At 40.0% G+C, this 16,973-nt stretch overlaps 1 protein-coding gene across 1 annotated transcript in view; it reads left to right on the forward strand.

Annotated features, from left to right (window-relative positions):
- The first annotated feature begins 1,185 nt into the window (after positions 1-1,185).
- The window catches only part of HNRNPC (heterogeneous nuclear ribonucleoprotein C), a 47,878-nt gene continuing 32,090 nt past the window's right edge, over positions 1,186-16,973 (forward strand). The window contains 3 exon segments of the mRNA XM_047797374.1: positions 1,186-1,341; positions 1,971-2,015; positions 6,762-6,787. The gene's annotated coding sequence lies outside the window, so the exon portion shown is untranslated.

The raw sequence follows: 16,973 nt of genomic DNA on the forward strand, positions 1-16,973 counted from the left end.
CCCTAAGTAAATGACATTCAACTTGTTACTAAATGGCTTTTTTTTTTTTTTTTTCATTTGATAGGTAACAAGTAATTTCCTTGTGAATCTCTCTGGAATTCAGACATAATTCAAAACTAATGCATAAAACTGTATTCACATATACATATATTCCATAAGATGTATACAGATGGTATCACATTATCTAGATAGTATTCTGCATCTTGCTTTCTCTAACTGTACAGAGAAATATCCTTCATTCCTAGCATAGCTGGACCTATCCCACTGTGTGCACGGCTGCTATAATATAACCAGCGGGACTGGCAGGCGATGCCTGGAGCCAGAAGGTGGGAGACTAGCTATTTCAGGATGAGGGGAAGAAGGGAGCAGATTTGGGGGACGAGCAGGGGGGAGGGTTAGATGGGTAAGCCAATTCTGGTTGGCATGTAGGGTATTCGTGAAATGATTTGGGGCCAGAGGATGGGTGCTGTAATATTTCAGGCCAACATTTTAGACTTTCTTTACCTTTTGCAGTGGAGAGGAATAAGGAAGTCAGCTGTTTTGGGTGAGATACAGGTTGTCTAAAGAAGGGCTTGACAGGTTAAGTGTCCAAATGGGAGCTCTAGGGTTGGAGTTTTGCAGGATTGGTTACTTTTCTAGTCCTTGGTGCTCCCTCCCAATTCTAAGAAAAGTGTTTTCTTTATCCACACAGCAGTATAGAGGATTCATTCGGAGAATCCTGCTTCCCTTTACCTAGGCCCGGAGCTAGGGCAGATCCTTTGAGCCGCTACCAAACAAAATCCCGCAATTTTTCCCCGCCCCCGCGTCGCCGGAATTCCGAGATCCCGGCGGGCCTTCTACCAGGTTCTCTAAGGAGCAGTGATAGGATCCCGTAGCCGCCAATCACAACCTCCCGGATACCCGGATATGAAGTGGTGCGCGGTACAAAGGCAGGTTTCCACCTACCGCTTCGTCAGTTACAGTGGCCAATAAGCATTTCTCAGGTGATAAATGACAGGAAAAATAACCAGTTACAAACTAACTCCGCTCACGCATGTGGAAATTCTCTTGCTTAGTCTAACCCACTACTGATTGTGATTGGACAGAATTGTGAAGAGCGGTAGAACTGTCTAATTAGAAGCGGGAGCGAGAAAAAGCTCAGCCAATAGGAAGAGTCCTAGAAGTGGGGCGGGGACTAGGCCTTCGCCTCGGCGGCAGAGGAGACTCGGGGGCCATTTTGTGAAGAGGCGAAGACTGAGCGGTTGCGGCGGTGTTGCCGACCTCGAGCAGCAGTCCGCTTCTCCACGTAGAACCCGGGAGTAGGAGATTCAGAATCGAATCTCTTCTCCCTCCCCCCTCCTGGTAAGTGGAGGGGGTGGAAGCAGGGGAGTCGCTGGGTTCCTTGGGGAGCGCGAGGGGGTGTGGGAGAAGACGGGGGGAACCCTCCTCTCGGTAGAGTAAGCAGGCCCCCGTTTATTCTATTCGCACGGGGGGATTAGATCTTATGCAAGAGAGTTTTATAGGCCTCAGCCCTTGCGTAGATTTTTAACCTAGTGTCCTCTAGGCCAGGATCGGCAGGGAGAATGTCCTTTTTCTTCTTCTCGCTCTCCTGTGTTAACGGCTGCTGTCCTTTCATTTTCTATGACCATGAGGTCTCTAAGAGAGATCATGAAAGGGAAGATCGAAATGCTCATTAGTATAGTTCAAGGTATCTTGTGTTGATGCCTCCTGTAAATTTCAAAATTGAGCGGGGGATGGGAAGGGTTATCAAGCAGATATTTATTGTACCGCAAGCCTCTAAATTCTGGAGCGTACCACAGGGTATAATAATAAATATAACAATAGGTTTAATATTTTACCGGTTAGTTTTTGTTTCACTCCTCCCTGAGCAAATGATGGACTTCGACGTAGTTATTTTCAATTCTATTTTTTAAATTGTAATCTCATTTCCATATTAACAGTAATAATGAAAGCTGGCTTTTTATCTACAGGTTACAAATCACTTGAAATATATAAGTTAGTGGAGCTTGCTTGAGGTAGGTATTACTGTCTTTCTCAGATAGAAACCGCAGCATGAGAGTGTGGATTGCCAGGGTCGTATTAAATCAGTAGGAGGACTAGTAAGGAATTTGGCCACTAGGTTAAATTAAATGGCTTTTCCTACCTCTTGACGTGGTAGATACTAACATACTGTATTTGAATCTTTACAAGAACGTAATTACAGCAACCACTAGCGGTAATTGGAAATTCCCAAACTGCCCTTGGGAAAAATATTAAATTATGAGAATTACATATACTATTGTTGTAACTTCCTAAGACAATAAAGTTTGATTTTCAGGGTATTCTGGCATGCATTTTACAGATCATCCAAACGTTGGCCAAAAAAAAAAAATGCGTGCCTGTATGCTATTAAGTAGGTATTATAGTGCTTATTATTTGCTAGGTTCTGAAACATTCAAGTTTTTTCCTAAACTTGCAAAAATTATGTGGGTTTTTGAGTATTATCACATTCACATATCAGATCCTTTTTTTAATTCTTGTGTAAGATTTAGGTGATTTTATTTTTCATAACGTGTTGCTTTCACAAAAGCTAGTATTAGCGCAGTTTAAACCAGTGCTGCAGGATAAATTCATCCCTTAGGAAACATACTTCATAGGCGCTGAAAGTATTCTTATTTTACATAGCTGTGTACTTGTTGTTCCCTCACCATGTAGATAACTGTTCTAATTGTAGTAAGAATCAAAAACGTTGCTTGCTTTTTTTTTTTTGGATAAAGCCTGAATATTTATACTATTACATGGCCTTAAAACTAAAATTAAGTGCAGAACTGCCAAAAAAGTGACATAAGGGGAGTTCGCTGGTGGCTCAGTGGGATAAAGATGTGTCACTGCTGTGGTGTAGGTTCAATCCCTGGCCTAGGAACTTCCACATGCCTCAGTTGAGGCCAAAAAAAAAAGCAGTGATTAGTTAATTTAGGGAATTATATACCTCAAAAATATTATTGGCAAATAGAAATGTAAGAAATAAGTTTTTAGGAATAATTATTCATAGGAATTGGAATTGAAGGACACTTTTCTTGCCTTGAGGTGTTAGAAATAACGGGTTCATTAAGATCAGCATGTACCAAGGTAACAGTTCCTTTGAGTTAATATCTATCCGGGATGATTTGGCCGCAGAATTAGTATCTAAAACAGTTGTAGATTTGATTTCAAGAAGGTAGGCATTAGTAACATTTTCATGTTGGCTGAAGAAGATTTAAGAAGGAAGATGCAATTGACCTTTTTGTGTTTCCCAGTGCTTATGCCACAGGAAAACTTGATGGTATTTGCTATTCCTTTGGTAGAGAATTTAAACACACCTTGTTTGTGATTATGTCTCCAGAGGGTTTTACATGGTGTGGGACCTTGTTATTATGAATGGAACTGCTGTTAGAAACAAGAAACTCCAAGGTAGCTAGTTATTCTAATACTAAAGATTAATCTTATTAACTGTGAGACGTTAACTGGGGAGTGTTAGCAGTAGAGAAAGATCCTTGGCCTAGGAGGAGTTAAGAGAACTGGATATTTCCCCCTCTCCCCCATTATTACCTCTCAGGCAAATCAGTTAAACTTTCTGGAATTCAGTTTTACACTTATGAGGGAGCTTAGATTTCTTATATGTTTTAATTTTGTTGCCAGAAAGCTAAAACATGTACAGAAATAGTTTTAATGTTGAAAGCAGTTTTGTTTTTGGCTATACCCTCAAGCATTCCTGGGCCAGGGATTGAACCTGAGCCACAGTTGCAATGTCAGATCCTTAACCCCATGCACCACACAGGAACTTCTGAAAGCAGTTTTTGTGTATTAGTAGTTACTATTAACTACCTTAGTAACAGTATTTCAGTCTTCAAATAATTTTATTATTGTCTTTGGGGGATGTTACTTGCTCAAATTTAATGTCTACTCATTCTCATTGGGATCAGAAGCTTAAAGTTTTGTACACAATTTACTAGAGAATTGACTATGATAAAGAACCAGCACTGTTAGATGTAGCATAATGCTTGTGTTCTTTTAGATATTTGGGGTTTATAAAGGAAAAAAGGATAACTGTAGGGTTTTATAGTATAGCATTTACTGTGATAGGTAATAATGGTCTTAAATTTATTTATATCGCTCTTAACTAGGGGAAAGAGATTCCTTATTAAATTCTATATAGTGGTTCTTAAACATAAGCAGACATTAGAATCAGCCAGAGGGCTGGTTAGAACAGATTGCTGGGTTTTCCACTGCAATTCTCTAATTACTAATAGTGCCACATGATGTTGATTGACAGCCCTCACTTTGAGATACCCCTTTAGAGGGATCCAGATTTCCCAGGGGTTTGACAAAGTATAAACTAGGTATACTGTTTATTAATTGCAAAGATTACAGTTAGGTGTTAAAAGTTGGTTGGCTGTTTAAGTGGTCGCTCATCAGTTTAACATACCATCTTGGGAGACAGGTAAACCTCTTGACTTTGAAAGATGTGCTTTCTTTTCATAATGCTCCTTTTTAAGCTTATGTCTTGTAACACTTGGGCAAAGAATTTGTAGACGAGCTGCTTAGTTACTTAACATATGCTGAAATTTTCCAGTACTAGGTTCAGGCTGTGTTCAGAAGAAAATTGAATTTTTTACCATAACGAAACATCCTTAACACTGACTCAAAGGAGCTAACATTCAAATAATGTACATTTTCTACAACTTTTTCTATAGTCAGTACCTTTGTACAATTTAACACATCAGTCTTAGTGTAAAAGTAACATGTAACCCTAAACTGGTCTGCTATGTACCTTAAAAATTTTTGGTTAGGAGTTCCTGTTGTGGCACAGCAGAAAGGAACCTGACTAATATCCATGAGGATGTGGGTTCAATCCCTGGCCTTGCTCAGTGGGTTAAGGATTTGGCATTGCTGTGAGCTTTGGTGTGGGTCACAGACCTGGCTTGGATCCTGCCTGGTTGTGGCTGTGGCCATCAGCTGTAGCTCCAATTAGACCCCTAGCCTGGGAACTTCCATGTGTCATGGGTGTGGCCCTAAAGAAAAAAAAATTGGGGTGGGGATTAAAATTTTGGTAATTGTGTACCTGTTCTGTTGCTGTAGTCATTCATACATAATTGACTCAAGGAAAAGTTTAAAAGCTCAGCTTGAAATTTTTAGCTTACTGACATTTGAAAAGGAGAATAAAATCTCATGCCTGAAAATTGAAATTCAGGTGCAGTCATTCTTGATCAAAAACACGAAATCTCATTGCAGATCTTGTTTTAGCAGATGAAACAACCAGCCTGTCATAGGGTGTTTCTGTCTTGGACTTAGCTGTATGTACTAGTTTATAAGCAGTGGGGGAGTTCCCGTTGTGGCTCAGCGGTTAACAACCAGATAGCATCCATGAGGACGCAGTTCGATCCCTAGCCTTGCTTAGTGGGTTAAGGATCCGGCGTTGCCGTGAGCTGTGGTGTAGGTCACAGACTCTGCTCAGATCCCTTGTTGCTGTGGCTCTGGCTAGGCTGGCAGCTACAGCTCCGATTGGACCCCTAGCCTGGCAACCTCCATGGGCCTCGGGTGTGGCCCTAAAGACAAAACAAAACAAAAACACATCAGCGGGAGGGCAGAAACAAATTTCTTAAGGACCATAATTTATTTTTGTCTGTTTTATGACATTAAATACTCAAGAGGCATAATAATCTTTTTTCCTTTTTTTGTGGTTTTTCATTCTGTTGTTGAGTGGATTAATGTACTCTTTGTTTAAATCATCTTTCCCTCTGATAGAACCTATCAGGTCTTGTGATTTGATCACTCATTTGGAGAGTAGATGTCATCTCTAGTATGTATCTTTTAGGGTAGAGCATTCCACTTCTGTTTGTATCATGGGAAAAGCTATGAGGACCTAAAATTTAAAGCCCAGGAATCTGTTTATCTTCATAATCTTGATGTTTGACATCTGCTCACTTGATCTCAGTTGGCTCGGTTTTTCCGTATTTTCTTTGCTCAAATTGCCGAATATCAAGATGACTGTGGACCTTTTTTTACCTTTCTTTTGAAACCCTTAAGGAAATACAGGTTCATATTTAGTTAATTTTAGTCATCAACTCACGTTGAAGAATTGTGAAGACCGTCACTGGTAGAGGTGATTATTCTACAGAGGCTCTCCTCCATCCCAGTGGGATGTTATGCTTTACCAAAATGTATTAGATGCAATGGACAGATGTTTCTGTCTTGGGGGTTAAGGGCACAACATTTCTGAGGAACTCTGACTCAAACTGTCCCTTCTCCTTTCACAGGGCAGCAAGGCGAACCCCATCCCTACTCACTGGAGCTCAGCTTTGATTTTTAACCTCCCTTCCCCAACCTTCCAGAACACACACATTCCCATTCCAAAAATGATTTTATAAAGACATTTTAAACATAATGATGCAACTTGGTGTGCACTACAGCAAATTTACAGGTGTTTTTTTTTTAATTGTTTCCAAAAACGGGACTTGGATTTAAGATGTAATTTTTAAATTTCTATTTTTTTCTGCAGCAGTTGGGTTAGAGGAGGAGGAGCCTTTTAGCCTCTCATAAACTGACCTCTCTACTTCCTCGTGTATTTTTTAGATTGATTGATGATGTGGAAAGGGCTTTGCTTGTCTGCTACTGAGAACTTTACCCTTGCGGTTTTTGTGGAAACTGCTTTGGAAAGAAAGAGAAATGAACTTTACTGACTTGACATTTTTGCACCTCCCGTTTTTCTAATCTGGGCTATTTTTATTTTTGTTTTTTTACAGTGAGATTTTTTTGATCTTCAGCTACAGTAAGTTATTCCAATTTTTTTTTACATTTTTCCTGACTTTCCGCTGATTTCCTTTTTATTGTTGTTACTAGTTACTATTATTATTTATTATTATACTTAATGATGGTGATGATGATGATGATAATGACACTGATGATTTTTAACCGGATTAAAATCTTGAGTTTTTCTGAATGTTGATAAGAATTTCTCCGGCCTCCTGATTGACTTTGGAGTTTTGCATCTTGGGAGAGAAAGTGAAGTCATTAGCATTTTTAAGTGGATTGATCACATAAACCTTTTCTCTCCCAACCTCCCCTTGCCCTCATCCCCTTCCCCACGCTTGAAAGAAATTTTACTGGCTGTTAAGTCTGTGACCTTATTTTTCCTGATCTTTAACTTAACTGTTTTAGAGCATCTCTGGACGTCTGTATTTTTAATTTTTTTATTTTTATTTTTTTTTATTTTTAATCTTTCATTTGTTAAATTTTTAAACTGTGCTGCAATAAAATGTGTGTGGTACTACTTAACACCTATGATGGTGATGGCATTTTCCCAGAAAGCCATCTCCCTCCTGTTTCCCTTGAAATCCCATCCTGCTTTTCCTGTACACTGCCCCTCACAAACCACAAGCTGCAGCAACATGGATGCCCAGCCTGGAGCAGCAGCAGCCAGGATGATCTGGAGCCAGGGGGGCCTTCGGAACAGATGCACACCCTTCCTGGGTGATGGTAAGAGGTGTGAGGTCCACTTGGTTTCATTGCAAAGACTAGGAAATAACGCCTGTTTGAGTTTAGTTGATGTGGTGTAGGTGAAGGGTTTGTGTGTGTATCTCAAGAGACATTTCCCAAGGAAGACCACTTCAGATCTTATAAATGAATGGAATTATGAGTATCAAACTTGGGCTTGCTTGAGTTTTTCATAATTGGAAAGAGCAGCTGAAGTTTATGTATGCTTTAGAATGAAAATGGTTTGTTTTAATGATTAGCAACAAGACACATTAGGTGGTCCTTTTTCTTAGACTTGCAAATTAATAAAAATTTTCTGTCATTTAGAACTTTCCTTGAGTCTGTGACAACAGTTTTGGATTGTGTTCTATTTAGACTGTTATTAAACATAAACCACAAGAAACACCCTGTGATACTGAAATGCTACGTCACTGGGAGGTTTTTTAAAAAGAAGAGGATAAGTAGGCTTTTTAATGTAGAAAGAAAAATCTGTATCATCTCTGTATCCAAATCAGAAAAGAACTGTTGACCTCTTTTTCAGTGATTACTTGTGGCTTAGCTAGGTATTAGAGAATCCACTATGTCCCCAAGGATAAAAAGGAGTGAATCTGGTCTTTCACAAGAAAAAAGATTAGTAAGGATGTGGATAGCCAAAGAGTTAAGAATATTAGCAACCTGTAGTATTTTACCGACAGTAGTGGAATGTTTTGATAACTAACTTTACAGTTGCTTTAATAGATTTTGAGCTGGGGTAGGGCAGGGAGGAGAAGTAAAATGATTTTTTAAAGGTATGTTTAGTGCCGTGGTACTAGTGTAAATCATATACTTGACCCTTTCCTTTAGTTGTACTGAAAGTAAAATCTAGTGAATACTTATGGCAGCCTCAAAGGAAAACAATGGGTGAAAGTTAAGTAGAATGTTTTGAGGTTATCTGAGGAATGGGAAAATTTTCTGTTATAGATCCAAGTTTTATTGATGCCCTCTATTGTATGGAAGCTGTTTTTACCTGTTTCTGTCATTTTGTGACACCTGTTCACTATAGATTCAGTTTATTTTATGGGCCATGTTTTTCTGGTTTTGAGTATGTGAAAAAGTATTATAGTTCTTCAGAGACTCAGCCTTTTGAGGATGAGATAGTGTAGAGGTAGGCAGTCTGTCAGCCATGCAAAAATGGGTACCTAATTGGCTCTTTTAAGACATCAGGAAATGCTTTTAAGGGCGCTGAACCGAATCTCAAGAGGTAAGGCCAGATTGTAAAAAAAATTTAATGCCATGCCAAGGAGTTTGTATTTTATCCAGGAACCAATGGTGAACTATTGAAAGATTCTAAATTGGAGAGTGACATCAGATTTTCATTTTTAGAAATGTCATTTTGATCACAATGTGAAAATGGCATAGAGGAGAATGAGACTGAAAGTAGGTGATGAATAAGGAATATACTAAAATAGAAGGGAGAATAATGACCTGGCCTGGCCAAGAGCCATGGTATTGGGATTAGGAGGAGGTAAATTTAGGGGAATTTGGTGGTGGCTGTGATAATGAGTGAGGAATTTTGCATGATTTCTGGGTTTCAAGTTAGAGATGTTTATTCATTAAACATTTCAGTGCGTATTCTGAAAATCACCATTAGACTTGGGCATAGACAGATGAACAAAGCATACTGTCTCCTGCCCTTATGAGTATTATAGACCATTGATAGAAGAACAGTGAGTAACACTTTCATAGTCTACATCCATGAAGGAACAGAGTAAGGGATAGTTAAGGGAACCAAACTTAGAATGTGGAGGTTGGGAGGGTGCTGCCAGCAAAGTGAACTTAAGGGAAGTGATGTTGAAATTGAGGTCTGTAAGTGGATTTTCACAGCTGAAATCACGTGTAGTGGGGGGAAGGAACTTGGCCTCAGAGCAAAATTTTACTGGAGGAGAGTCACCATGAGTGCATAGAATAAGAAGTGAAGTTGGAAAGATAGGCGGGTAAGTACCAAGCAAAATACACAGATCCTTATAGGCCCATGTTTAAGATCTAGATTATTTTGGGCACACTGGGAATCTGTTGAAGGACCTTGCAGATTGGAGAGATCAGATCGATATTTTTGGAATTTACATCTGGCTGTTTTGTGGGGAATGTTAGTAATGAGGACTAAGTACAAGTAGGACTAAATTGGTTAGAAGACCTGTTACAGTAGGCCACTATTGTTCTTTTTTTTTTTTTTTTGTCTTTTTGCTATTTCTTTAGGCCGCTCCCACGGCATATGGAGGTTCCCAGGCTAGGGGTCGAATCAGAGCTGTAGCCACTGGCCTACGCCAGAGCCACAGCAACGCAGGATCCGAGCCTCGTCTGCAACCTGCACCACAGCTCACGGCAACACCAGATCATTAACCCACTGAGCAAGGGCAGGGACCGAACCCGCAACCTCATGGTTCCTAGTCGGATTCATTAACCACTGTGCCATGACAGGAACTCCTATTGTTCTTTTTTTAATCTGAGCTGCAGCTGCTGGCCTATGCCACCTCTGTAGCAACACCAGATTCTTAATCCACTGAGCCACCACAGGAACTCCTGTCTGTTTATTTCTTAGAAGAAAGTAGGCCTAAGGGCATTTGCCCTGGTTTTTCAAATGAGTTTTCTTTGGGTGTATAAGCAAAGGTGATGAGTTTAAAGAGGATAGATAGGCTGGCTTTAGGAAGTTACTAGTTAGGCTTAGGTTGTGGCTTAGGTTGCAACTGCCTCTTGGATCTGATGCCTGGCCTGGAACTCCGTATGCTGTGGGGTGGCCAAAAGAAAGAAAATATATAAATAATTTGCCCCAGATTACACATACCTAACAAATAAGGCAGTTAACCTGGAGATTTCAGTTCTTGGCTTTTTTTTCCCCACCCACCCAGGGCCACCCTTGCAGCATATGGAAGTTCCCAGACCTTGTCTGCAACCTACGTAACAGCTCACGGCAACGCCAGATTCTTAACCCACTGAGCAAAGAGGCCAGGGATTAACCCATGTCCTCATGAATGCTAGTCGGGTTTGTTACCACTGAGCCACAACCGGAACTCCCAGATTTCAATTCTTAACCATATTAGACTGACTGTACTTGACATGGGAAGTACTCTAGTAAAACAAATCTTTTATTTTGTTACAGTACCAAAAAAATACCTTGGGATTTTGTTTTTAACAGGTTTTAAGCTAAATGTCATTGTTACGTATTTTGTTCAATTCACAAAGAGTTTATATAGCATGAGGAAGTATCCAAGGTAATAAATTATTTAGGTAGATGTAGTTTTGTATAATTTTGCAGAATCTTTGGATGTGACAGACAGCATTCTTTTAGGGAAGTAAATTCATTTAAAACAGTTTCAGTAGAGGGGAAAAAATGTATTATTTATAGTTTTTAAAAATACAGAACCCAGGAGTTCCGCTTGTGGCTCAGTGGTAAAGAACACAACTAGAAACCATGAGGATGTGAGTTCAATCCCTGGCCTCGCTCAGTGGGTTAAGGATCCAGCCTTGCTATGAGCTGTGGTGTAGGTCTCAGGCATAACTCAGGCGTGGCTGTGGCTGTGGTGTAGGCCAGCAGCTGTAGCTCCCATTTGACTCCCAGCCTGGGAACTTCCATATGCCACACATGAAGCCCTAAAAGCAAAACAAACCCCCCCTCCCCCCCAGCCTCAAGGGATGTGTTACTTAAATCTAGTGGTCCTTTTTCAGTCCATAACACACTTGACTTAATGGGTTTAATTTAACCATTCTAGCCATTTTTCTTCCTTGAAACATTTTAAAATAGCTTCCAAGGGTTTGTTCTCTTTCTGCTGATTTTTCTCCCGCTCAGCTGGAGTGCCCAGTGGTTAAGTTCTTCCACTTCTCTTTTCTATTCACACTTCCTAGGTCTTTTCAGTTGCATGATTTTAGGTACTGTCTGTAAACGTGTCCCACACGTTTATCACCAGTCTGGACTTCTCTTCTGAATGATGTACTTAGCTCTCCAGTTACCTACCCGACAGTTTGCTTGACTGTTAAATAAGTATATCAATTTAAAAGTGGAAAATTGGGCTTCTGGGCTCCTGCTATGCTTCCCTCAAACCTTCCTTCAGTGTTGCCCATTTCAGTTAGTGAAAAAGGCAGTTTTCGTGTCAGTCCAGACTTTGGTCAGTCATCCTTAACTTTTTTCCTCACATAGTTCACCTCTGACATTGTAGAAAATCTTGTCATCTCTGCCTTTAAAATATAACAAGAATTGGTAATTGATTCTTCTATCATTTGATCTAGTCCTAAGCCATCATTTGTCTCTTGTGCATTTTTGTCGTAGATTTATGTTTCTTTTGCCTCTTCACACCACCGTGTGGTAGCTAGATGGATTCTCTTAAAATGTAATGCTTGAAGGAGTTCCTGTTGTGGCTTGGTGGTAACGAACCCAACTGGTATCCATGAGGATGTAGGTGCAATCCCTGGCCTTGCTTAGTGGGTTAAGGATCAGGCATTGCCGGGAGCTGTGGTGTAGGTAGCAGTACAGCCTGGATCTGGTGTTGTTGTGGTGCAGGGTGGAAGCTGCCGCCCTGATTGGACCCCCAGCCTGGGAACTAACATAGGCCACATGTGTGGCCCTTTAAAGTGTGCACACACACAAAAGTAATGCTTGAAAGTGTATTACCTGCTTGAAATGCAACAGCTGCCTATTTCAGCCTTAAAGTCGAAACTTTACTGTGATTTATAAGACACCCTAAATAATCTGTTGTGCCCCTCCTCCATAGTTAATAGCATCCCACTGGTCTCCTTACCTTTCCTTGGAATTTTCTTCTATTAGATATTCAGAAGGTTAGATTCCTCAGTTCATTAGGTTCTTAATCAGAAGCCACCACCTCAGTGCTGTTTTCCCTCAATCTTCTAAATACTCTTTAGCACTTTTCACCAGCGCATATGTTACAGAAATTTATTTTCTACTATGTAAAAATATGGAGAAATGTCTAGAAAGATACATGTGAAATAACATTGGTTACTTCTGGACTGGGCCAGGGGGATTTAGGAGGGTTAGAAGGAAATTTTTGCTTTGTGAGATTGAAAACTGTTAGTAGTGAGCAACACCATATTAGTTTGCTTCTGATTTTAAAACCCGAAACTCCTTATTGTAGGTATATTTCAACTCTTAAGATTCTGTGTCTGGGTATAAATAACTATAGCCTGTGTAGAAGGAGTTAAGGAAGCAATTTTTGTAGTTAAGTTGTAAAAAACAGCTTTAAAATAGGATTGGCTGTGATGGAATGAATTATGTTAGCATTTGAGGGCATAGGCTGCTTGTTGCCTGTAATAGGGCTGTAGTCACAATTTGAAAGAACTTAAAAAATTTATTATCCAGTGAGAATTCATAGCTATTTTTGAGAGGTAGCCATGGCAGATTAGAGGTCCCCTGAGTTTTTTCTCCTACTGGATCTGATTCCAGTTTTTCCTGTCTGAAATACCCATCCTGTTTCCCATTTAGATTAATATATGGCTTTTGAGTTTTGGAATTCATATAACTCCCTGGAAGTTCATTGAACCAGTCTTACGCTTTTCTAACTAGTCTGGAATGACATTTAAGAATAATGGAATACATGTTAAATTTTTCCCTCAGCTCTCTTAATAAAATTCTGTATTCTGAAAATGATGTAACCATTTATAATGTGCTGTAATTCCTTATATTAATGCTTTAATTATAGTTATTGTGACATAAATGGTTTTGTTTTAACTTTAAGAAAACATGGCTAAAATTGAGGTAGTTAAATGTCCTTTTCCAAAGGAAAATTTTCTCTTGTTCTTGCAAGTTTGTTGACTTCTTTATTTTGGAGCTACACAGCTGTTTGAAATGTAGTTTTACTAAAATTAAAAAGAGAATACTAGGAGTTCCCATAATGGTGCAGCGGAAATAAATTCGACTAGGAACCATGAGGTTTCGGGTTTAATCCCTGGTGTTGCTCAGTGGGTTAAGGATCTGGTGTTGCCATGAGCTGTGTTGTGGGTCACAGGCACAGCTCAGACCTGGTGTTGCTGTGGCTGTAATGTAGGCTGGCAGCTACAGCTCAAATTAGACCCCTAGCCTGGTAACCTCCATGTGCCACAGGTGTGGCCCTGAGAAGACAAAAAGAGAACAAAAAAAAAAAAAGGAATACTAGGAGTTCCCTGATGCCCTAGCAGTTGGGGACTTGGCCTTGTCACTGCTGTGCCTTGGGGTTCAGTCTGTCTGGGAACCTCCACATGCCATAGGTGTGGTCAAAAAGAGGGATACTATGACTTAAGATTGATGTAGATTTTTTTTAAGAGAAGGTACCCCCATTTTATTTTACCTTTAGTACAAATTAAGCAATGCATGCTCATATAACATTTAGAAAATGCAAAGCAGCCCCCTCCAAAAAGACATACTTAATCATCCAAAGTAAAAGGTTTCGTGTGGCCTTCCAGGTTTGTTTGTTTTTTTTGTTTTTTTTCTTTTTTTGGCTGTCCCGGAGTGTGTGGAGTTCCCAGGCCAGGGATCAGATCTTAGCCGCATTTGTGGCCTGCGCTGCAGCTTCGGCAACATTGGATCCTTAACCCACTGTGCCGGGCCAGGGATCCATCCTGTGTCCCAGCATTCCCAAGAGGCTGCAGATCATGTTGCGCTTCTGTGGGAACTTCAGCAGCAAATGTAGGCTTTTCAGAAAAGTCATGTCATACATCCAGCACATACATTTAAGTAGTAGTTTTTTCTTCAACATGAATATAAGATTAACGTAGGATATTATTAAATGCAGGTCTCTTAAAAATTGTAATAGCTGCTTTGTATTACATGGTATACTTCTACAATATTTTACTTAACCAGTACTCTATTGTTGGGCCATTAAGCCCCCTCCCAATCCCCCCCCCTTTTATTTATTTATTTATTTATTTATTTGTCTTTTGTCTTTAGTCTTTTTGGACCACATCTGCAGCACATGGAGGTTCCCAGGCTAGGGGTCTAATTGGAGCTGTAGCTGCCGGCCTTCACCACAGCCACAGCAATGCCAGATCCAAGCTGCATCTGTGACCCACACCATAGCTCACAGCAACACCTTAACCCACTGAGTGAGGCCAGAGATCAAACCTACAACCTCATGTGGCTAGTCGGATTCCTTTCCTCCACACCACGACAGGAACTCCCCAATTTCCCCTTCTATAAACAGTTTTTATTAACAATTGAATGATGTTACAATTAAGATTTTGTAAATACCCTTAGAATTAAGCTCCAGAAGTATAATTGTTCAAGGGCATTTATGTTTTAAAAGCTTTTCAGGAGTTCCTGTTGTGGTGCAGTGGAAGCAAATCTAACCAGTATTCATGAGGACAAGGGTTTGATCCCTGGTCTCACTGAGTGAGTTGGGGATTCGGCATTGTCATGAGCTGTGGCTGGCAGCTCTGATTTGACCCCTAGCCTGAAAGCTTCCATTTGCCACACCTGTGGCCCTAAAAGCCCACTCCCCCAATTTTTTTTTTAATCTAGTTTGCTCTCCAAAAAGGAGTTCCAGTCGTGGCTCAGAGGAAATGAACCTGACACAGGTTTGATCCCTGACGTCGCTTGGGTTAAGGATCCAGTGTTGCCATGAGCTGTGGTGGTCACAGACGGGGCTTGGATCTGCTGTGTTAATGGCGTAGGCTTGTTAATGGCATAGGCTGGTGGCTGCAACTCTGATTTGACCTCTAGCCTGGGAACCTCCATATGCTACAGGCGTGGCTCTAAAAAGACACAGACACAAAAAGCCAATTTACTTACTGGAAATATAAGTGACCACTAATAAATAACTTTTAGTTTTGTGAATTACTTGGATTTATTGCCTATGTTTTAAGGTTTGGCATTTAAATTAAGTGTTCATAAATTGAAGAGAAAGAATGTTATAGTGTTAATAGTTTTTCTGAGTGAAAAATTGCTACCAGGTTGACTATTTTTCTGTGTATAGTTTGAGATTCATAGATAATGTTTATTCCCATGTATATGCATATATTCGGTGCCTTTTTTTTTTTTTTTTTTGCTTTTGCTTTTGCTTTTTAGGGTCACAACCACAGCATATGGAGGGAGGTTCCCAGCCTAGGGATCCATTCAGAGCTACAGCTGCTAGCCTACTCCACAGACACAGTCATGGCAGATCCGAGCCGCATCTTTGACCTACCCCACAGCTCACAGTAACTCGGGATCCTTAACCTACTGAGTGAGGCCAGGGATTGAACCTGCATCTTCATGGATCATCGTTGGGTTTGTTAACTGCTGAGCCACAAAGGGAACTCCTATTCAGTGCTCTCTTAATTTTATTGTGAAAAAATTTCAAACATGCAAAAGAGAAAATAGTATGGTCAGTATTCATAAATTCATAAATTAATGCAGCTTTAATAATTTTTGGGTAATCTTATTTCATCTGTATCTGCATCTACACCCTTCCCCTCATGTTATTTTGAAGTAAATAAATACTTAATATATTTCTTCTATAGATATATCAGTATGTTTTTTTAGAAGATAGGGGCTTTAAGAAAACAGTCATCACACAAAAACATTGAATAAATTGAATATATTTTAGGACCCTATAATACTGTTCTGAGGACTGAATAAGGCATTCTCTTAGTAGTGTTTTATTTCTATGGGAACGGTAATGCGGGTTGTGGGTTTTTGCTTACATACTGTTTTGTGTAGTCCTTCTTAGATTTGGGAAGTTCTATTTATTAGAACTTAGAAATAAGCGTAAAAAATTTTTTGAGGTAAAATCTTGGTATGGTTATTCTCATGTATGATAAAATTAAGTTTTCAGGATAACAGAAAATGAGATTCTGCTACATTTTTTTAATTAATTTTTTTATGTTAGGGCCGCACCCTCAGCATATGGAAGTTCCCAGGCTAGGGGTCGAATTGGAGCTGTAATTGCCAGCTTATGCCATAGCCATGGCAACACTGGATCCATAACCTACTGAGCGAGGCCAGGGATTGAACCTGCATCCTCATGGATGCTAGTCAGATTCATTTCTGTTGAGCCACGACGGGAACTCGTACTGTAGAAATATTAATGTATTTATTTGATACCTTGATGCTTACCTAGATCCCACTGAGTGTTATATAGCAAAAACACAGTATTATCTTTGTAAAATCTGAAAAATCTTGATTTTTCCCTAACACGTGTCTCCAGGGGATGGTGGTAGAGTTTTTGTTTTGTTTTGTTTTGTTTTTTAATTGTCTTTTTGCTATTTCTTTGGGCCGCTCCCACGGCATATGGAGGTTCCCAGGCTAGGGGTCGAATTAGAGCTGTAGCCACAGCTCACGGCAATGCTGGATCGTTAACCCAATGAGCAAGGCCAGGGACCGAACCCACAACCTCATGGTTCCTAGTCGGATTCGTTAACTACTGCGCCACAATGGGAACTCCAGATGGTGGTAGACTTTTAAAAAGTGTATTTGTTGAAACCCAGTGCTCAGTTTGAAAAACTGAAGCATTCTACAAGATAATAAAGAAATGAAGTCTTATTAA

This window comes from Phacochoerus africanus, chromosome 9 (genome assembly GCF_016906955.1).
Source record: "Phacochoerus africanus isolate WHEZ1 chromosome 9, ROS_Pafr_v1, whole genome shotgun sequence".
NCBI lineage: Eukaryota > Metazoa > Chordata > Mammalia > Artiodactyla > Suidae > Phacochoerus > Phacochoerus africanus.